Source organism: Notamacropus eugenii, chromosome 4, assembly GCF_028372415.1.
Source record: "Notamacropus eugenii isolate mMacEug1 chromosome 4, mMacEug1.pri_v2, whole genome shotgun sequence".
NCBI lineage: Eukaryota > Metazoa > Chordata > Mammalia > Diprotodontia > Macropodidae > Notamacropus > Notamacropus eugenii.
In genome coordinates this window covers 51,836,000-51,856,564 of record NC_092875.1, presented here as the reverse complement: position 1 = coordinate 51,856,564, position 20,565 = coordinate 51,836,000, and the positions used below count along the sequence as shown (strand labels likewise).

General features: G+C 44.1%; 1 protein-coding gene across 1 annotated transcript in view; it reads left to right on the top strand.

Annotated features, from left to right (window-relative positions):
* Nucleotides 1-403: 403 nt before the first annotated feature.
* NFILZ (NFIL3 like basic leucine zipper) overlaps nucleotides 404-20,565 on the top strand; it is a 42,414-nt gene continuing 22,252 nt past the window's right edge. The window contains exon 1 of the mRNA XM_072600918.1: nucleotides 404-483. The gene's annotated coding sequence lies outside the window, so the exon portion shown is untranslated. The remainder of the gene's footprint in view (nucleotides 484-20,565) is intronic.

Here is a 20,565-nt window from a genome sequence, read left to right as displayed (position 1 = left end):
CAGATAGAATCTAGGCCTTGAAGACCAGAGTCTACTTCAACCCTGAATCTAGAACTTAGAACCTGGAGTTTAGGATTTAGCTCAGAACCCAGAAGATTATTCCAGAGGTGAGAGTCCAGAATCTAGAGTCCAATCTGTCCCAGAGTCTAGATCTCAGCCTAAGGTTTGTGCCAGCTTGAAGTGGCAGCCTCTATTGGTCCAGCTTCCACTGAGGTCTCCCTGGGATGGTCAAGCAAATTGGTGCTTTCCCCAGGAGGACAGGGCCACACCTCCCAGAGCAATAAGGGGGAGCAGACTTCAGGGGGCATCTGCTAGAAAGAAGAGAGAGGGAAGGCGGGGCAGGGGCGGGACAGTGGGGCTGAGGTGGGTGTACACTCACTGACTTTGTCACTTTCCTGAGCCTGACGAATGCTCAGAGTCCAACTCTTCCTGGGCCCCAGTGACAAGACACTGAAGTGACCAGAAACCCAGCCCAGCCTGCAGGTAAGGGTTCAGCCCCAGCGTATGGCCCCTGGGATCTAGGGAGTAAGATGCCACCAGCCATCTGTCCAGCCTTTCTCCATCCCAGCCTCCCCTGAGTCTTTGGCCTTCTTATCTCCCTCTCCATCCCCCATTCTAGCCCTATTATCTTTCACAGTCTCACAAAGCATCTCTCAGTGGCTGGATCTCAGTGTCTCTCTGCCTTCATCTTCTAGCCTGTGGATCTCTCAGGTCCTCCCTTTGTCTCTGGACCTTTCTGCCTCTCAGTCTCTGTTTTTTCAGCCTCCTCAGTCTCTGGGCCTCTCTGTCTCTTAGTCTCTAGATCTGTGGGTCTCTCAGCCTCTCCTGCCCTTAGTCTCTTAGTCTCTTTGGGAAATGAGTTTCTTAGTCCCTTTCTTTAGCTGTCTTTGACTGCTCCGAAGTCTGGCCCTTTCCTGAGGCTACCCTCACATTTAGCTGGGGAGGTTTTTAGCCTGATGGAGATCTCCTTCTCCCCACTCTAATCTCTAATAGGGGAATAAGCCTGGGAGACCGTCCTAGAGTAGAGGAGAATGAAGATCTGAGATCCCTGATGGGCCCCAAGTGGGAGGAAAATGAAGGGAAAGTCCCCAAGAAAGGCTAAAGAGAGGAGAGGGATGGGTGGGGAGAGTTCTGGCCAGCCTCTGGCACTGCAGATCTGCCCCATACTCCCCATACACCCATCAGTTCCCTTGGTTTAGCCCAAGATCCATCCCCTGATTAGACTCTCCTGGGAGTCATCTCTCTTGTGACTCCCTTCTTGTCAGAAGCTTGAGGAAACAGAGGAGAAGGAGCCGTGATGGAAGTTGGAGGAGACAAGGACACCCCAAGTCCTTCCCCCCAACTCCCCAGCAATCCCCATCCCTTTCCTGAAATTAGCATATGAGTAGAAGGAGGCACTCACCTCTGGGTGGGGGAGGCAGAGAGGGGATAGGGGTGCTGAGAGTGACTCCAGGGGCCAAATCTGGCCTAATCTCTTCCTCCCAAGATCCCCCTTTTCCCTGCTGCTTCTCTCCAGGCCTTGAAGGGAAGAGTTTGCCATCCTCTTTTCTCTCCGGGCCTGGACACTTGGCCCTTCTCTGTCCCTTGGCAAGGGGAATCACCAGCATTGGGGGACAGAGAGGCAGGGTATAAGTAACCAAGTCACTCATACCCCCCCACATCACACCTTTGGGCTCACAGAATGACAAGCCCTCAGATTTGGAAGAGATCTCCGAGGGTTTCTGACCTAATAGAAATTCCTACTCTGTAACTTCTCTGTCATGGGGTCATTCGGCCTTCACTTGAATACCTCCCCAGTGTTGAGGAACTCAGGAGAAAGAACACGCCTCTTTGGGCCAGATGCCCTTGCCTTTCTGACAAACCTCAAGTCTGCCACTGTTCGCCATTGAATTCCCCAATTCAAGACTGGATTGGGAACAGGGTGGCTTCACTCAGAAAGTCCAGATTGAAATTTCACTCATATAAAGCTGAATATAACTGTTTTTGTTATTTTGAAAAAATTGTCACTGTTGTGTTTATTTGATTTTAATACTTTTCAAATTTTGAAAAAATAAAAGAAAGAAAAAAACCTGTAGGTTGATTGTGGTCCCCATTGAACCGTTCCAAATGAGTTCTTTCCCCTTTGTGGATGATGGGACTTTTTAGCAGTGAGGCCAAACCTATAGACTCTCAGAAGCATTTTAAAGAATTATAATAGAAAGAAATGCTAAATTTCAGTTGGAGTTGATTGAAAATAAAGATGTCACTTTTTTCATCTAATCAAGTTCAAAGAGCCCTTGTCCGAGGTTAAGAATTACCCACCCTAAATAGTCCAGTCCCATCTCTGAAACACTCTGGACCTCTGGCTCTCCTTGTCTCCGCATCACCTCCCCCAATTCATGGCAGATAACTTTTATCACAAAAACCTAGGCTGACTCAGTGGGGTCTCTCTGGACTCATGTCTTCTTTGCCTTCTACCTTGGCACTTCCAGACATCCAGAACCCAGAAAATACCTTCAAACAACTGGACTCAGTAACTGGTGAGTCCTCTTCCTGGTGGCTGATCCCCAGGTGAGCGCTGCCCCCCAGCCCAAGGCAGGGTGCCTGCTGTGTCCTCTCTCTACCCAGGGCATCCATTGTCCTCAGACCCCTTTTCTCACTCCTTTCCTTCTGAATTGATCACTGGAGGGCACTTCCCATGTTATTTGTTTCAGGTATGTTTTATGAGACTTGCCCTGGGTCACAATAAAGCTGCCAGGACCCTGGGTGCTAGGGGGACACAGAAAAATCACACTGCACAGCTCCCCATTGGCCCCTGCCCTTCCATCCCAAGACTGCTGTCTCCTCTGAATGGTATCTCTGCCCTTTGCCCTGCTCAAATCTCTTCTTGTTAGAATCCTTACTTTGAGTTTCCAGGCCCTTCCCTGGTGCTATTTCTTTCCAAAGTGCTGGTATAATTACAGATTAGGGGCAGGTGGCAAGCAGAGAGGGACAGGTCAGGAGAGGACAATGGAGTGGGATCACCCTGGAGGAAGCTGGAGAGGGAGGATGAAGAGGGTGCAGCTGGAAGTATGGAACTCTTTCCATAAAAGGTCTTCTCTGAAGCTCTGAGGGGAATGAAAGAAAGGCAAGGGGAAGCTCTGGAGGCCCATGGTGTTCTTGGCTGGTATGAGGCTGGGAGCGAAAGGGAGAATAGTAATGACTAACAATGGACATTTGTTTCCAATTCAACTAACAAGTAAGTACCTATGTGCAAGGTGCTGGGGACACCTAAAAAAAAGGGGAGTATAAAAGAGTGGAGTATAAAAAATGGAGAGAGAGTATAAAATGTAAAGAGAAAAGTATATACATACATTCTAACTTGAGGAGCTAACGAGGACTAACTAATGGGATAATATTCATGCTGTTCTGTGGTTTGTTTATGGGGGTAGCTAGGTGGGGCAGTGGATAAAGTGTCGGGCCTGGAGTCCAAATCTGGCTTCAGATACTTACCAGCTGTAGGACCCTGGGCAAGTCACTTAATCTTGTTTGTCTCAGTTTCCTTACCTATAAAATGAGCTGAAAAAGGAAATGAGAAACCACTAGCTATGTGACCCTGGACAAGTTACTTCACCCTGTTTGCCTCAGTTTCCTCCTCTGTAAAATGATCTGGAGAAGGAAACGGCGAACCACTCCAGCATCTTTGCCAAGAAAACCCCAAATGGGGTCATGAAGAGCTGGACATGATTGAAAAATGACAAAAGCTTGTTTATCCATATTTTTTATCCTTATTTGTCTCTTCCATTACATCGTAAACTCCTTGAAAGCAAGGACTGTCTTTTGTTTCTTTTTGTATCCCCAGCACCTAGCGCAGTGTTGGGCACATAGTAGGTGCTTAATAAATGTTTACTGATTGACTAATATTTTGTACCTACTTGTGTTGTATGTGTTGTTCCTGAAAGGTCTGCTTTAATTTTGTCTTTGATTTCCCCAGTGCCTAGCACAACACACACACACACACACACACACACACGTACACACATACATGTGTACATATCATATATTTGTTGATTGATCAGAACAGGCTCCCAAGGGATACTGTTCTATCCTGGTTCTGATCAGAACCTTCTCCTAGGAGAAGGTTCAAGGAAGCCCGGGAGGGCATTCCAGGTGCAGGAATAGTCTGTGCCTCTCCTGGAAGTGGGAGATGCAGTGCCCCCTTCTCCCAGAAAGTAGGCCATTCTGGCCATATATAATGTAGGGGAACCAAACTTTATTGCATATCTGGAGCACTCTGCAGACCTTACAGCTCCCCATAAAAGTCATGTTAATGATGAGGCATGAAGGGGAGAAATCAGAAATAGGTGTGGAGATGCAGGCTGGAGACAAGTAATGAGGGGCTTTTAATGTCGATCACAGGGTACTGTATTTTGTCCTGGAGACAACAAAGAACCACTGTAGCTTTTTTTTTTTTTGAGTGGGAGAGAGAACATGGTCAAAACTGTAATTTAGAAATATTATTTTGGCAGCTATGTGGAGGATGCATGGGGGTGAGAGGGGAAAGGTTGTACAAAGGGGAGTTATGTGCAACAGTCCTCAAAAGATTGAAATTTAAATTTTATTCTAGTGCCACTGACTTTTCTAGAGCAGAGTAGTAACCTGGTCATACTTGTGCTTTATAAATATCCTTTTTTCAGCTGTACGAAGCATGCATTCTTGTGTATAGTACTTGGGTATATACGATGTCTCATATCAACTCTATGAGTTTAGTGATATAGATGGATTATTATACCCATTGCACAGATGAGTAAACAGTTTTGGAGAATTGAAATGACTTGCTGAGGTCACAATGAATGTATTAGGAGAAGCTAGAAGTTTGCAGAAACCCTAGTGACCTGAATACCTTGATGGGGGTGGGGGGCACCAGTGACCCGGTAAGTCTAGAGGAACACTGCTCTTTGGTTCAAAAGGCAGCAAGTAAGAATGAAGTGAATTAATAAGGAGATGAGCCTCAATGACTCAAGGAGAGGAAAAAGCCAGCCAGGGTGGTATGGAAATGCCAGGGTCCAAGATCTCTTGTCACCCTATCCAGTCTATATCTGTGTTTGTCACTAGGAAGTAAGTTATGAGCCTTAAGGTCCCAGACTTCAGGCGAGCCCAGGGAGGCAATGCCACGCTGGGTGTCTCCATGGTATGCCAGGCGCCGGAGAGCTGATGGTTAACTTTTTAGTATGAATATTCGCACCTCAGAAATCAGCAAACACTACAAATCAGGGTTTGATTTACTGTTTTATTAATTGTCTAGACTTAATAAAGTGGTAGAGAAAATGTTAATATTGCAAATTGAACTTCAAAGTTTGTTGTGTGTGTGTGTATGGACGGATGGATCTGAGTGCCTCCTAAGGCACTCTCTCCCAAGGGATACTATTCTATCCTGGTTCTTCTACTACTTATCTAGTTGTTCCTTCTCAGTCTCCTTTGCTGGATCTTCCTCTAAGTTAGACCTGATATTGTGGGTGTCCTCAAGGACTCTGTCTTGGGCCCTCTTCTTCTTCTTCCTCCATACCATTTTCCTTGCTGATCTCATCTGCTCCCATGGATTCAATGATCACCTCTAGGCTGATGATTCTGGGATGTATTTGTCCAGCCCTAACCTTCCTCCTGACCTCCAGTCACATCTCCTTCTACCTACTGGACATCTCAAACTACATGTCCTGTAGACATTTTATACTCAGTGACCAAAAATTAAGTCATTATATTTCCCTAAAAACTCTCTCCCCTTCCCATGGGTGTGATGGTAAATATTTTATAACCAGCTCTTTGAAAAAATTGTACAAATGACACATTTTAAATTTAATCTGAATCATTAACATTTTCACCATCACTCCCTTAAGATTAGGCTGTCGATAGAACAATAAATCAAACCCCAGTTTGCAGTGTTTGCTGATTTCTGAGCTGTAAGTGCTTTACTGAAATTTTAACAATCAGCTCTCCCAAACTCAAATTGACTCCAGCACACCCCTGCCTCTTCCTAACTTCCCTCTTATTGTTGAGATCACTGCTGGGTCCACAATCTCAATATCCTTCTCAATATCTCTTTCCCTGCCTTCCTATATCCAATTAGTTGCCAAGTTTTATAGTTCCTGCATCTCTCCTATATGGACCCTTTTCTCCTCTGACACTGCCGTCCTGGAACAGGCCTCAGATTCTGACTACTGCCACAGCCTGCAGGCTTATCCCCCTGCCTCAAGTCTCTCCCCACTCCAATCCATCCTGTGCTCAGCTGTCAAATTATCTTCCTAAAGTACAGATCTGCCCATGTCACCATCACCCCTTTTGCCCATTCAATCAAGGCCAGTGGCTTCCTATCTTCTCTGTGATCAAATGTAAAATCCTTTGTTTGGCATTCAAAGCCCTTCCTACCTTTCCAGTTTTCTTACACCTTACCTGCTCCCACCCCCATATTCTGATCCAGTGACCCTTGCCTCTTGGTTGTTCCTCAAGCAAGACTCTCCATCTTCCTACTCTGATCATTTTCTCTGACTGTCCTCCATGCCTGTAATGCTGTCCTTTCTCATCTCTGCCCCTGGCTTCCCTGGCTGCTTGAAGTTCCCCCTTCTACAAGAAACCATTCCCTGGACTCCTTGATGGCGGGGTACCTTCCCTCTAAGATTATCTCCAATTTTTCTCATCTACATCTTGTTTGGCAGCTAGATGGTACAGTGGGTGGAATGCTGAACTTGGACTCAGGAAAATCTTGCCTTATACTAGCTGCCTGATCCTAAATGAGTCACTCAACCTCTGTTAGCCTCAATTTCCCCAACTGTAAAATGGAGATATGGAAAGTGTGCTGCAGATTTTAAAGTACTGTCTCCCCCATCAGTTAGACCATGGCCTCATTGAGAGCAAGAATTCTCTTTTCTTGTATCCTCAGAACTTTACACAGTGTCTGTCATATAATGGGCACTTGATTAAATGCTTTTGGACTTGATTTGACTCCACGTTGGAGAAGGCAGGCAGAGAATAATAGTATTGAGTCCTTGAGGCTGGGAAAGAAGGATTGGTTTGTCCTTGAAATCAGGAGGTGTGTCTTTGAACACTGGGCAAAAAGGTAGGTATTTCCTTTCTCATCCTGCTGCTTCCCATTCCACTCAGGCTTAGTTAATGAATAGAGCTCTGGACTTGGAGTCAGGGAGATATGAATTAAAATCCTACCTCAGACACTAGCTGTGTGACTCTGGGCAAATCACGTAACCTCTCTGGGCCTCACTTTATCTATAAAATGGGGAGACTGGATTCGATTATCTCTGAAGTTCCTGCAGTCTACCTATGAGCCCAAGACCTCCTTGGGCAGAGCCATCAGTCACTTCCTTTATTAAGTCTCCTCTCCTTGGGGCCTGGGCTGCCTCTCTAATAGCTGGAAGGGGCCCCAGGGCAGAGCAGGAAACTCCACCATCTTAGCGATAGTGGCTTGGGGCCTGGGAGGAGTCACCTGGGAAGCTGGAAATCAGACGTCAGGGACTAGTGATAGCATCTGTCCCCGGCCCTTTGCTGCTGTTCCGCTGCACCCTGCCCACCTGTCCAGAACAGACAAACAACAACCCATCTGACCCTCTGCCCACCTCTTCCTCACGTGGAGCAGAGAGGAGCTCACATTCATAACACCCGATCCGGCTTAGAGCCTTTACCTGGCTTGGCTCTGTGTCTTCCTTGTAGACACTGGTCTCAGCGATTACTTGTTGGTTCTTCTGTACTATGAGAATAGTTCCTCCCTATGCCCTGAAAAATGCTTCGAAGCACTTCCTCCCTGGAGTATCCTGGCTCCATTTCACAGATAGGAAGATCAAGGGTCTGAGAGGGATAGAGCCTTCCAAGCAAGTCAATCAAAGGGTGTTACCCTGGCCTAAGGGCATCCAATTTGTGCAGGTCCCTTGTGTATAGAGAGCATGATAGTATTCTGAACTGTCAAAGAGACCTTTGAGAGTATCTGATTTAACCCTCCCATTTTACAGAGGAGGAAACTGAGTCCTAAGGAGGAAAAGTGCCTTGTCTAAGGACACAACAAGTAGTTCATAGCAAAGGTGGGCTTGGATACAGGCGTTTGGACTCCAGTCCAGAGCTGATTTCTCTAGGTTGGTGACAGCAGGGCTTAGGTCTAGGCTGGAAGATTAGTTATTGATAAGTCCAGCCTTTGAGGGGAGATTGTGTGGGAGAAGATAGTGGCTACTGGCCCTTATAGTGCCTCGGATCAGAGGTAAAGGCCCAAGAATGTGGGAAACTGTCTGGGGCAAGATGAAGTACTTTCTCTTTAGTTGTTGTTTAGCCATTTTCAGTTGTATCTGACTCTTTCTGACCCCATTTGGGGTTTTCTTGGCGAAGATACTAGAGTGGTTTGCCATTTCCTTCTCCAGCTTATTTTACAGATGAGGAAACTGAGGCAAACAGGGTTGAGTGACTTGTCCAGGGTCACACAGCTACTAAGTATCTGAGGCCAAAATTGAACTCAGGTCTTCCTGACTCCAGGTCCTGCGTTCTATCCACTATGTCACCTAGCTGCCCTTGGGGTTCAGCTACCAAGATGAAGAACACAGATCTCTATTAGAATCTGAGGGGAGGGAAATAAGGGAGGTATCCCTGGTCTAGATGAAAATAAAGGATGATAAGGGAGGAAATAAGCTAAGGTATTTGAGCCAGAGTCAGAGGACAGATTTAGAAAGAGCCCAAAGGCTTGAGTCCAGGGTTAGCGCTCCAGCTAGACAAAGAAGGGAATGTGCTGTTGTGGGATTGGGCCGGGATTCAGAATCCGAAGTCCCGAGTTCTAGTCCTGGTTCTGGGACTTACTAACTACATGAATTTGGGCTAGTCCTTTACTCTTCTGTCCTGAGGCCTTAAAACTAAGGCCTCCTAAAACTAAGGCCTTAGTTTTTCTATCTGCAAAATGAGTGTTTTGGATTCAATGGCCTCTAGGGTTTCTTTCAATTCTGGTGTGTTTTTTTTTCTCCATATATTTTTTCCCTTTCCAAGAGTGGTTTGGTCTCCTACTGTACTTCAGAAATGTTCTGCAGCTACTTTTAAATGACAAAATGCAAAATAGGATAAAAATAATTTTTCTCAGAGTAAATCTTCTGACTTACATTAAAAAATGAACACACTTCCAACTCCCACTCCTTCACAGCATCCAGTCTTCTTTATCTAAGGCTACCTGTGATACGCAATACCCTGCCCTCCAAGTGGACATTATGTTACACTTACAGTATACAAAGACAATTTCGGGAAGTAGCTTTAAATAGAAAGTGTCTTTACTTTGGCTTAGCAACAGCATAGGCAGTAATTGTGCAATCGAAGCCATACTAGAATTTTATGAAAACTACTTTCACATGATTAATTTCAGAAATGCTGCATCCATTATGGTTTTGGTACTTACTCCATTCACAAATTAACCTTTCCTAATTAAACGGCAGATATTGAGTAAAATACCACCAAATTAAAACAAAAAGGAGAATATACAGTAAAATCAAGCACTTTCTGCCTGATCCTTCATGAAGAACGGCTTATTCTGGTTTCCTAGCTTCTCAAGGTACAAGAGCTTTTGGCAAAATTTGGCAGGCAGGCTTCAAATGAATTCCCTGGTGAGTGGCACACAGGACTTAGAAACAAAAGTCAAGATGGATAGAAGCCCCAAGGCTGTCTGTCTACATGATCAGGAGCTGAAGCACCCTGCTGTAAAGCTGGTGTGGAGAGAGGCAAGACTGACATCTGCCTCCCAAGCTGACCATGTTACAGTGAGCAGCTCTGCCAGCCTAAAGTCCCTTCATGCCTGCTCATGTGACTTCTGTGCTTGGAGAGGGGCAGCTGGGCACAGTGAGAACAAGGTGGGGTTTAGGGGTCAGGAAAGCCTAGATGTGGATCCTGCTGCCATGGACAAGTCAATTCATCCCTCTGAGTCTTAGTATTTTCGTCTGTAAAATGGGAATACCACTGCCTGCAGAAGGTACTTCACAGAGTGGTAACGGTCAGGTGAGATAATGCATAAAATATGTATAAACACTGTATAAATGCCAACTATTATTATTAATAATGATTTCTATTGTTGTTGTTGTTGTAAGGCCTCTGTCAGCTCTGAAATTCTGAGTTCTAAAGGCCCCTGCAACTCTGACATTCTGTGTTCTAAGGGTGCTCCCAACTCTGACATTCTGGGCTCTGACCTCCTGTGTTCTAAGGCATCCCCCCACAGCTCTACATTCTCATTCTGTGATCTAAGGCCCTCCCAGTTCTGACATTCTGTGTTCTAGGGACCCTCCCAGCCCTGATATTCTATGTTCTAAGGACCCTCCCAGCTCTGACATCCTGGGCTCTGATATTCTATGTTCTAAGGTGCCCCCCACCCCAGCTTTACATTCTGTGTTCTAAAGGCCCTCCTCATTCTGAAACTCTGTGTTTTAAGGACCCTCCCAGCTCTGACAATCTCTACTCTAAAATCTCTTCCATCTCTCACGTGTTTTATTCTGAGTCCTTCCAGCTCTCAGATTCTGGGATTCTGGAAGGATTAAGAACAGATGGGACCTTGAGGCAACTCAATGACAAGGTGTTCCCTTGGTGTATTAAAATATTAGTGCATGAAGTCATGGCCAAGAGAGCAATCTGTTACAGATTATGAAAATTCATTTTAAAACAAGGATGAGACATTTATTTTGTTCCATTAAAAGAAAAAAAGTAAAATAAAATGGAGCTTGGGATTGGAGCAGAGATGGGGCATGTGGGAAGGGGGATTTAGACAACTACCCATTCCATCATTGTACTGACCTGCCTCTAATCCAGAAACAAAAAAGCACCCTTAGGATCACAGAGCTAGAGCAGGCCATTGTACGAGAAGAAAACTGAGATCTAAGATAAGTGACTTGGCCAAGATGATACAGACAGTACATATCAGAAAAGCAAGATTTTCTGAGTTCTTTGTACTGTACTACTTGTGTCTGGTAAGAGAAGGAAGAGGGTATATGGAGAAGAAGGAGAGGAAAGGGAGAGGACAGGATTGAGAGGACTGACTTCAGGAAGAGTCTTACCATGAGGACATGCTGTCTCTGTCTGAGCCTCAAGTCTTGTTTAGACCCTGTGTGCTTCTGGATATGGTTTGGGTGGGGAGGAGGCGTATAGTAGAGGTTCAAGGAGACCCCAGAAAGAACTGCTCCTGTGTGAGGGATATGAGACCAGAAAGCTGGTCATTAGCAGAATGGAGGCACAGTCCAGCCTAGAGGCAGAGTGATGTCTAGATGTAACTTCAGATTTGGCCTCCACTCTTCAGTGGGTTGGGGAGGGGGATAGGGGTGTCAGTTGGTCCCCTCAAGGCAGGCTGTCAAGTCCAGACTCAGGAGATACTAGCTCATAGTTTCCTCTGTTTGGAGAGGAGGATTAGATGATTCTTCTTAAAACCTTCTATCAATCAGTCAATCAATTAACCAACCACTATGTATTAAGAGATGACTGTGTCATGCAGGAGGTGTTAAATGCTACAGTTATACAGTTATGTAAATGAAACATTCCCTGCTCTCAAGGAGCTTATCATCTATCTGCAGTTGCCTTCTGGATTTCCTGTTTCACCTTGGACAAGTCAGCTAGCCTTCCCCTCTGTGCCTCCCTCCTTACTACAGAAGCATCTGGCCCTGGGACTGTAAGGATGATGATCCCAAGGATATCCCAACTTATCCCTTCCTTACATTTCCCTCTCTCATAGCGTACGGGGCAGTCACTGTGGTGGCAGACTAGATTTGACTGAAAGTCTCTTCCCAGATGATGCAAGGGCTGTTGGATTCTTCCATGAACTGCATTTTTTTGAGGAGGTGGTGACTGAGGGCTGGACAAGGGGTGGGGGTGATTTTGAGCCAAGTTCAGACAATGCTATTCCTCAGACCTCCAAATTCACAGGATTCTAGAACATCAGAACAGACATTAGAGATCACTCATTTCCTCATTTTAAAAAATGGATGGTGTCTTTTGGTTTAACTGCACACTATTTCTGAATACATGCTGCCCCCTCTCTGCCATCCACTGAACCTTCCCTTGTAATAAAGAACTAAAAGGAAAAAGGAAAAAAAAGTTTGGCAAAACTTCCCATAGTCCTTCCAACACAGACCATTTCCACCTTTTGACATATTTACTGTTTTTTCTGAATGAGATGATGCTTCAGAGTTGTTTTAACTTACATTTCTTTTTTTTTTAAAAAAGGATTGATATTCTATTTTTAGATTATTTTCCCTTCCTTTGCCAGTGAATCATTCTTTGTAACAAAGAAGAAAAAAAATAAGAAGAAAAAAGTAAAAAATAAAAAAGAGAATTTTCAAAACATAAAATTATTTATTTTTAACATTTCATTTTGAAAAAAAAATGAGTTCTGAATTCTCTCCCTCCCCTACCCACTGAGAGAACAACAATATGAAATCACGGAAAACATATTTTTACATTACCCATGCTGCAAAAAAACAAGAAAAGTAAAGAAAGTGAAAAAATTATACTTTAGTCTGCACTCAGAATTGATCTCTGGAATTCTGTCTCTGGAAGTGGAAAGAATGTTTCATCACCAGCCCTTCAGAATTGTCTTGGATCATTGGAATGATCAGAGTAACTAAATCAAGAAGAAACAGGTCGACAAAACTGGGGAACCTGTGGGGCGTCCCAGTATGTCGAGCTGAGTTCCTTCCTCTCGTGCTCCACCTTTTCCAGAAAGGGAGGGAGCAGCCTTCTCTCAAACTCTTAATTTATAATTATCCTTACAGAGCGTTCCAGGTCTCTGTTGTCAGATTTCTTTCCATTTACTAAATGATTGTTCTGGAGCCTCAGCTCATGTAAATGTCCCACGAATCTGTCTTGTTTCTCACCAAGCAGTAAAATTCCACTGCGATCGTGTGTAACCCTTCTTCATTTTATGGGTATTTACTTCGTTTCCAGACCGTTTCTACCACCGAAAGTGTCGCTATGAATCTGGGATCACATTTCTCTCTTTCAGCTTCTTTCTTTCTGTGAACTTTTTGATTTCTTGGGGTGTATGCTTGGCTGGCAGACTCTCGGGGTTAAAGGGCATGGACATTTTAGTCATTTTCGAGGGTAGTTTCAAACTGCTTTCTAGAGTCAAATCAGACGCGATTCACAGCTCCACCACAGTTTCACAACAGTTCCAATTCACAGCTCCATCAATAGACTACGGATTACTGTGCTGTCTCACCACAACCCTTCCAACGTTGACAGTTCTCATCTCTTGTCATCTTTGCCAATTTGTTGGGTATGAAGTGAAATCTCGGAACTTGAATTTTTCTTATTAGTGATTTGGAACAGTCTCTCACATGGTTGCTAATAATTTGCAATTCTTTTGAAGATTTTGTTTTGGGGGTTCATATCCCTTGACTACATATTCTTTGCCAATCCTTCACTTTATGCATGAAGAAACTGGGGTACATAGAGTTTAAGTGACTTGTCCAAGGTCTCATTGGCAGGAAAAAAAAACAGGGTTGTATTTGAAGCTAAGGTTTTTGATTACAAACTCTGGACATTTTGAGATCCTCTCTAACTAGCTGTAGACCCAGGGCGGTCCCCAAGTTATTCTCTACCCCTTCTTATCTTTGCCTCTGAGGAAGGGCTGGGCTGGGCTGGGCTGGGTGGTGAAACCTGAAGACTTGGCTTTGAAATCAACCTTCTCACTCACCCTTCAGTCAGCTACCCCAAGGAACACAGCCCCACTCACCCCCTGACTTTTGAGAGCCCTGCCAGCAGGGTGCCTAGAGAAAAAAGGTTGGGAAATAACTGCTACTTGCTTCATTGGAAAGGGAGAGGATGAATCATGTGGCTGATAGACCTGGGTTCAGATCCTGCCTCGAACACTTGCTGTGTGTCCTTGAACAAGTTACCTAGCCTCTCTGTGCCTCTGGTTTCTTCAGCTATAAGATGAGGTTGTTGGAGTTAGTGGCCGTTACAGTCCCTTTTAGGTCTAAATCAAAGGCAAGTAAGGACCAGCTTAGAGATCAACTAGGGTAGGAAAAATGTGTGTGTGTGTGTGTGTGTGTGTGTGTGTGTGTGTGTGTGTGTGTGTGTGCCTATAAAGAAGCTCTTTCAGGGGGCTATTGCCCTGTATTTATCCAGCTTCAAGAAATCTCTCTCAGACTGAGAGTGCTGTGGGTAGCTCCAGTCCATGAGAGCATGAGCTGGACAGGGTCACAGCGAGTTCTGAGGAACAGGAGCTATAAACCTTAGCATCTCCTTCCAACCTTCCCTTGCCCCAGGAAGGGTGGGTGAGTCAAAGGGAAACCTGAGATTAGGGGATGGGGCCTGTGGAAAAGAGAGGAGGTGGGGGGAAAGGAGGGACTCCCCTCTCTCCACTCTGGCCACCTGCCAGGCTCTGCAGAGATTACACCACGTATTTCCCAAGTACCTAATACATACAGAGTCCTAAATCAGGTGCTGGGGGAGATAGAAAGCTTAGATATCACTGCCTTCATTGAGTTCATCTACTTCTAGTGGGATGTAACTGTAAATACAGCCAACTGTACTACAACATATTATGTGAAGAGTGTATTAGATGTTTGCCCAAAGACCATCATAGAACTATTTATGGGGATATTGTAAGGTTTTTCATATTTGATAATGTGGGAGCCATTCACAACTGGTAGGCAAAAATGGGTGTCTTGGACTTCTGGTAGTTTTGCTGTTAACGTTTGTTTTTCCATTGTGTCCGACTCTTCTGGTAGTTTGTTGTTGTTGAGTCTTTTCAGTTGTGTCCAACTCTCTGTGACCCCATCTGGGTTTTCTTGGCAAAGATACTGGAGTGGTTGACATTTCCTTCTCCATTTCATTTTACAGATGAGGAAACTGAGGCAAACAGGGTTGAGTGACTTGGTCAGGGTCACATAGCTAGTAGGTATCTGAGGCTAGATCTGATCTCAGGTTCTCCTGACTCCTAAACTAGAGGGTCTCTAGGATGCTGTCCAACTCTGGCATTGTTATGTTCTAAAGTCTCTTCTAGCTCTCCTATTCTAGGTTGTTAGGTCTAGCCCAGCTCTGACAGACATTCTGTGTTTGGAGGGTGCTTCCTTGACCACCCTGCAGCTTTTGACACTGTCAATTTTTTTTTTTTGGATACCCTCTTCTCTCTCTGAATTCTTTCTTGGTTCTCTTTCTATCTATCATCCAGCTCCTTTTCAGTCACCTTTGCTGGATCTTCAGCCAGATCATGCCCTCTCACCATGGATGTCCCACAAGGTTCTGTCCACGGCCCTCTTGTCTACTCCGTTTATGCTATTTCACTTGGTCATCTCTTCAGCTCCCCTGGATCCAGTTATCACCTCCATGCGGATGATTCTCAAATCTACTTATCTAGCTCTAACCTCTCTGCTGACCTCCCCTCCCACATCTATAACTATTTTTCAGACATCTCAAAGTGGGTGTCCTGTAGACACCTTGAATTTAATGTGTCCCAAACTGAATCCATCATCTTTCACCTGAACCTAACCCCCTCCAAACATCCTTATTATTGTCAAGTTTACCACCATTCTCCAAATCCTTCAGGTTTGAAATCTAGGGGTCATCCTGGACTCCTCACTATCTCTCACTCTCCATATCCATGCTGTTGCCAAGACCTTTGAAACATCTTTTGAATAAAGTCCTTCTTTTTTTTGATTCCTTTCCTTTCCACCACCCTTGTGATCTCCTTCTGGCAGCTCTGGCTCTGTCTGCCTCAAGTCTCTTCCCCTTCCTAGTCCGTTCTCCATTCAGCTGCCAAAGTGATTTTCCTGTAGCACAAGTCACATCACCTTCCTACTAATAAACTCTAGAGATTCAAGATCAAATACACAATCACATTTGGTGTTCGATGTCCTTCATGACCCAACACTATCCCCCACCTTTCTTTTCTTCTCACATCTTACTTCTCCCTCACCTTTTTTGATCTTCCTTGGCTTTCTTCTTCTCCCTTGGACAAGACGTTTCATCTCTGGGCTCCAGGCATTTTTGCTGATTGTCCCTTATGCCTTGAACTTCCTTCCTCCTCATCTGTGCTTCTGATTTCCTTCAAATTTCAGCTAAAAATCCTGCATTCTACAGGAAACCTTTTCTAGTCCCTCTCAATTTTAGTCTCTTTCCTCCTTCGATTATTCCCTGTTTAATTTATTTAATCTTGTATATAACTTGTTTGTAATAGTTGTTTCCATGCTCTCTCCAGCTTTAGGTCATGAGCCCCTGAGGGCAGAGACTAACTTTTTTTTTTTTTTTTTGCCTTTCTTTATTTCCCCAGTATTTAGTACTGTGCCTTTTTATGTGCTTAATCAATGCTTATACACTCTGACTGACCTCCCAGCTCAGTGTTCTGTAGTTTAGGTATTTAGATCCCTTCTAGTGCTGACATTCTATGTTGTAAGGGCATTCCCAGTTCTGACATTCTGTATCTCAAGGCTTTCTCAACTCTGATACTTTGTGTTCTAAGGACCCTTCCACCTGGCTCTAACATTCTATGTCCATAGTTCTTAAAGGGTTGTTCTTGGTCAATTGTAAATAAATTGAAAGAAGCTGCAAATCAGTTATAACTGGGCAGGGAGGGTGTCTCCTTCCTTCCTTCCTTCCTTCCTTCCTTCCTTCCTTCCTTCCTTCCTTCCTTCCTTCCTTCCTTCTTTCCTTCCTTCCTTCCTTCCTCCCTTCCTTCCTTCCTTCCTTCCTTCCTTCCTTCCTTCCTTCCTTCTTTCCTTCCTTCCTTCCTTCCTTCCTTCCTTCCTTCCTTCCTTCCTTCCTTCCTTCCTTCCTTTCTTTCTTAGAAATTGACTAACTGATTTGCATATGAAAAAGATCTAGGGGTTTCAGCGGAGTACAAGCTCAATATGAGTCAGCAACTGTAAATTGACCACCAAGGAGATTTTGGGTGGCGTCAAGAGAGACTCTGCTTCTAGAATTTGTTGCTGGTCAGACCATGTCTGGAGTTGTGGGTTCAGCTGTGGGCTTTACATTTAGGAAAGGCATGGAAAAGTGGGGAGGCATTTAGAGTAGGGTATCCATGATGGTGAGGCAATGGCAGACTGCCACATGAGGATCAGTTGAAGGAGCTGGGAGATTTTAGCCTGAAGAAGAAGACTTGGGGGAGAACACGGCTATGTTCATTCAAGATAGAGACATATTTGTTGTGTGTTGGGCACAACTTGGAGCCCTGGTACTGCTCAAGAGATAGGTTTAGGCCCATAAAGAAAAGACATCTTAATGGTGCAATTCAATTGAATAAGTATTGTAGTACTGCATGGTATTGCACGATCCTATGCAGGAGAAGAGGTTAAGTGTTGGGAGAGCAAAAACCAAAACTGAGCAGTTCCTTGACTTCAAGGAGTCTCTACCCCAAATACACAGATCAACACTGTCCAAGGCTGTTTGAAGAGGGAGAGTCCAAACAACTTGGTTGAGGCTTTGTGGAGGAAGGAAGTGGTACCTGGGCTGAGCCTTCAAAAAAGATAAGGATTCTGAAAGACAGAGAGCTGAGGAGGGAGGGCATCCCAAGGACAGAGGATGGACTAAAAATGCAGGTTTGGGAGAAAGCTGAATCCAAAGCTGTTGGAATATAGAATGGACAAATGTAGTCATGTGAAATGTCTGAAAAAGTGGTTAGGGGACAGACTAGAGAGAGATTTTAATGCTAGGCTGAGGAATTTGTATTTTACCTAAAGACACTTGGGAGTCACTTTTGAGCAGGACAGTGATACACAAACCTGCGACTAAGAGAAGATTATTTTGGATGTTGTGTGGAGAATGGATTAGACAGGGGAGAGAGTGACAACAGGGAGGTAAATTAGGTGGCTATTACCAAAGTCCTGGCAAAAGATGATTAGGTAGAAAACTAGGCTGGTGGCTGTGGGTTTGGAAGCCATCTATGTAGAGATGATCATCGGACCTATGTAAACTGGTGAGATCACCCAGAAAGAAAATATAAAGAAAGGAGATGACCCAGGACAGAGCCTTGGGGACACTCATGCTTAGGGCTCAGGAGATGAATGATGATACAACAAAGGACACTAAGAAGGAAAAGTCAGAAAGGCAGGAAGAAAAGAAAGAGAGCAGTATCGGAAGCCAAAGGAAAAGAGGGCATCTAGGAAAGAGAGGATTGTTAGTGATGTCTAGATACGCAGGGAGGTTAAGGTACAGAAGTATAATGGGTTGTCTAGAAAGAAAGGCAGTCCATAAGATCTTTATTCAGAGATGGAAGGGATCTCAAAGGCCACTTAGTCCAACCCCTTCATTTTACAGATGAGGAAACAGAGACCAAGGGAGGTTACGACTTACCCAAAGTCACAGAGACCATAAGCTTCAGAGGGGGGAATTGAACTCAAATCCTCTGACTCTAGAGACCACTGTGCCACTCTATCACTATTTCAAAGAGAGTCCAGCTATATAGATAGAAGTATGATTTCATATGGATTTATAACATCAGACATAGCGAAGCTTCTGGGGAATAAAACACAGATGATAGAGGTAGTGCCCTACAGTTGCTAAAGAGCTGGCACTGAAGTCAGGAACATCTAAGTTCAAATCTTGACTCAGACCCTAGACAAGCTGCTTAATCTCTCTGTGTCTCTGTTTCTTCTTGTATAAAATGAGAGGGTTGAACTTAATGGCCTTGCAACTTGAAAATGATAAGATCCTTTGAGTGTTACTTAGATTTGAGATTAGTAGGGTGTGGATGATGGCATGCAGAGAGAGAAAATGAGGGATTTTTTAGGGTGAACTTACTACATTGAAATGGCCAGCAAGCATGAGCTCCATGCTAGGGAGAGAGACAGACAAGAGAAGCCATGGTGGTTGGTAGATTGGGAGAATAAGGAGAGATATCAAAATAGGAGTGGAAAGCGGTGAGGGAGTGGGAGAGGTGGAAGGATGAGATGTTGTGGTCAGAGAGGGGAATTTCCAACCACTTGATCTTGAAGGTGGAACAAAATGGAGAGACGCCATGAGGCCAATGATGAGGCTACCACTGTGGGAGGCTGAAATAGAATAGAAAGGGAAACTCATGACATTTGAGCGGGTCAAGGATCATAGAAAAGAACTTTAAAGTCAGTAATGATTAAGTAAGGGATAACATAAAAGCATAGATTTAAACTAGAATAGATCTTAGAGGCCAGCTAGTCCAGCAACCCTTTCTTTCCCCTCTGCCCCCACTCTCACACACACACTCTATTTCAAAAATAAAAAAATAGAATTGACTTTCTGAAGATCACATAGCTCATAAGTGGCCAAGTGGGGATTTCAATTTAGTTCTTCTGACTCCAAATCCATCTCTTTCTCCACTGCACCATGGAGAAAGGAAGGCTGTAGAATAGGAGTTCATCATTGATGGAGGAAAGCAAGATTCTATAAAAGAGGTTTTCTATGGCACGTGGAAAAGAGATTGGTAGAGAGATCTTCGATAGACTTAGAGTCAGAAAACCAGCTTGGGATCCCCAGCTCTGACATGAGAAAGTTACTTCACATCCTTGGGCCTTAGTGTAAAGTCTAGAAAAAGGAGGAATTGTACTAGATGATCCCTAGATGGTCCCTTACAGCTTTAAATCCAGGAATCCATTCTGCTTTGGGACAGTGTGGATTATTAGGAATCAAGACTGAGTAATCATGTTAAGAATCTCAGAGGTAAAATGGAGAAAGGAGTTTGACTGGTTCAGGATAACAATGATTGGGGAGGCAAGCCATTGGTAGAGTCTACATGATGGCGTAGCTGAAGTAGAATGCTGAGTAGACAAAATGAATGAGTGTTTGAATTCTGGAGAGTATAGGATCCCAGGAGTTAGAGCTGAAAGAGATCTTAAAGCTGATCTAGGTCAACTTTCTCATTTTACAGATAAGGAAATTCAAGTCCAGAAATTTTGAATTCACATAGGTCACACTGGTACTCAATTTGATTGTATACTTTATGAGACCAGGAACCGTCTGTCTTTCTTTTTCATATTTGGAATCCCAGAGGGAAGGAGAAAGGGAGGGAGGAAGGAAGGAAGAAAGGACTTAAATTTATTACATGCCAGGCTAAGTTCTGGAGATAATATAAGCAAAAACAAAAACCTACCCCCCTCACTTTGACTAAAGGTTAAAAATTCCTTGTAACTCCTTAACTTCTGATTGCTAAATTTTACCCAATCAGCACAGATACAGAGGCTGCCTTTCTAATGAACTTCCAAGGGCTCTTTGGGTCCAGGGGTCCCCAGTTTTTCAATTTCCAAATTCTTTTGATCTCTCATGGAAATGAATTGAGGGAGGTGGGAGGAAGGCACAAAAACAAAGACCAGGAGGAAAAGTCATTGTGTACTCCTGCTCTGATTTTATTATATTTGTGTGATCAACCACAATCTATGTAATAAGTGCCAGATAATTCGAGGGAGATACTATTAAGTACCAGAAGGAATCAGGAAAGATTTTTAACAGAAATATTGAGTTGATCCTTGAGTAAGGCTAAGAATTCTAAGGGATGAGGAATGCATTTAAGGCAGGGTGCAAGGCTTGTGCAAAGGTATGGAGGAAGAACTTGAAATCTCGAGTTTTAAGAATGGCAGTTTTAGAAATAGTCCAGTTTGAATGGAACAGAGTGAAAGAGGAGGAAGTTTATGCAAT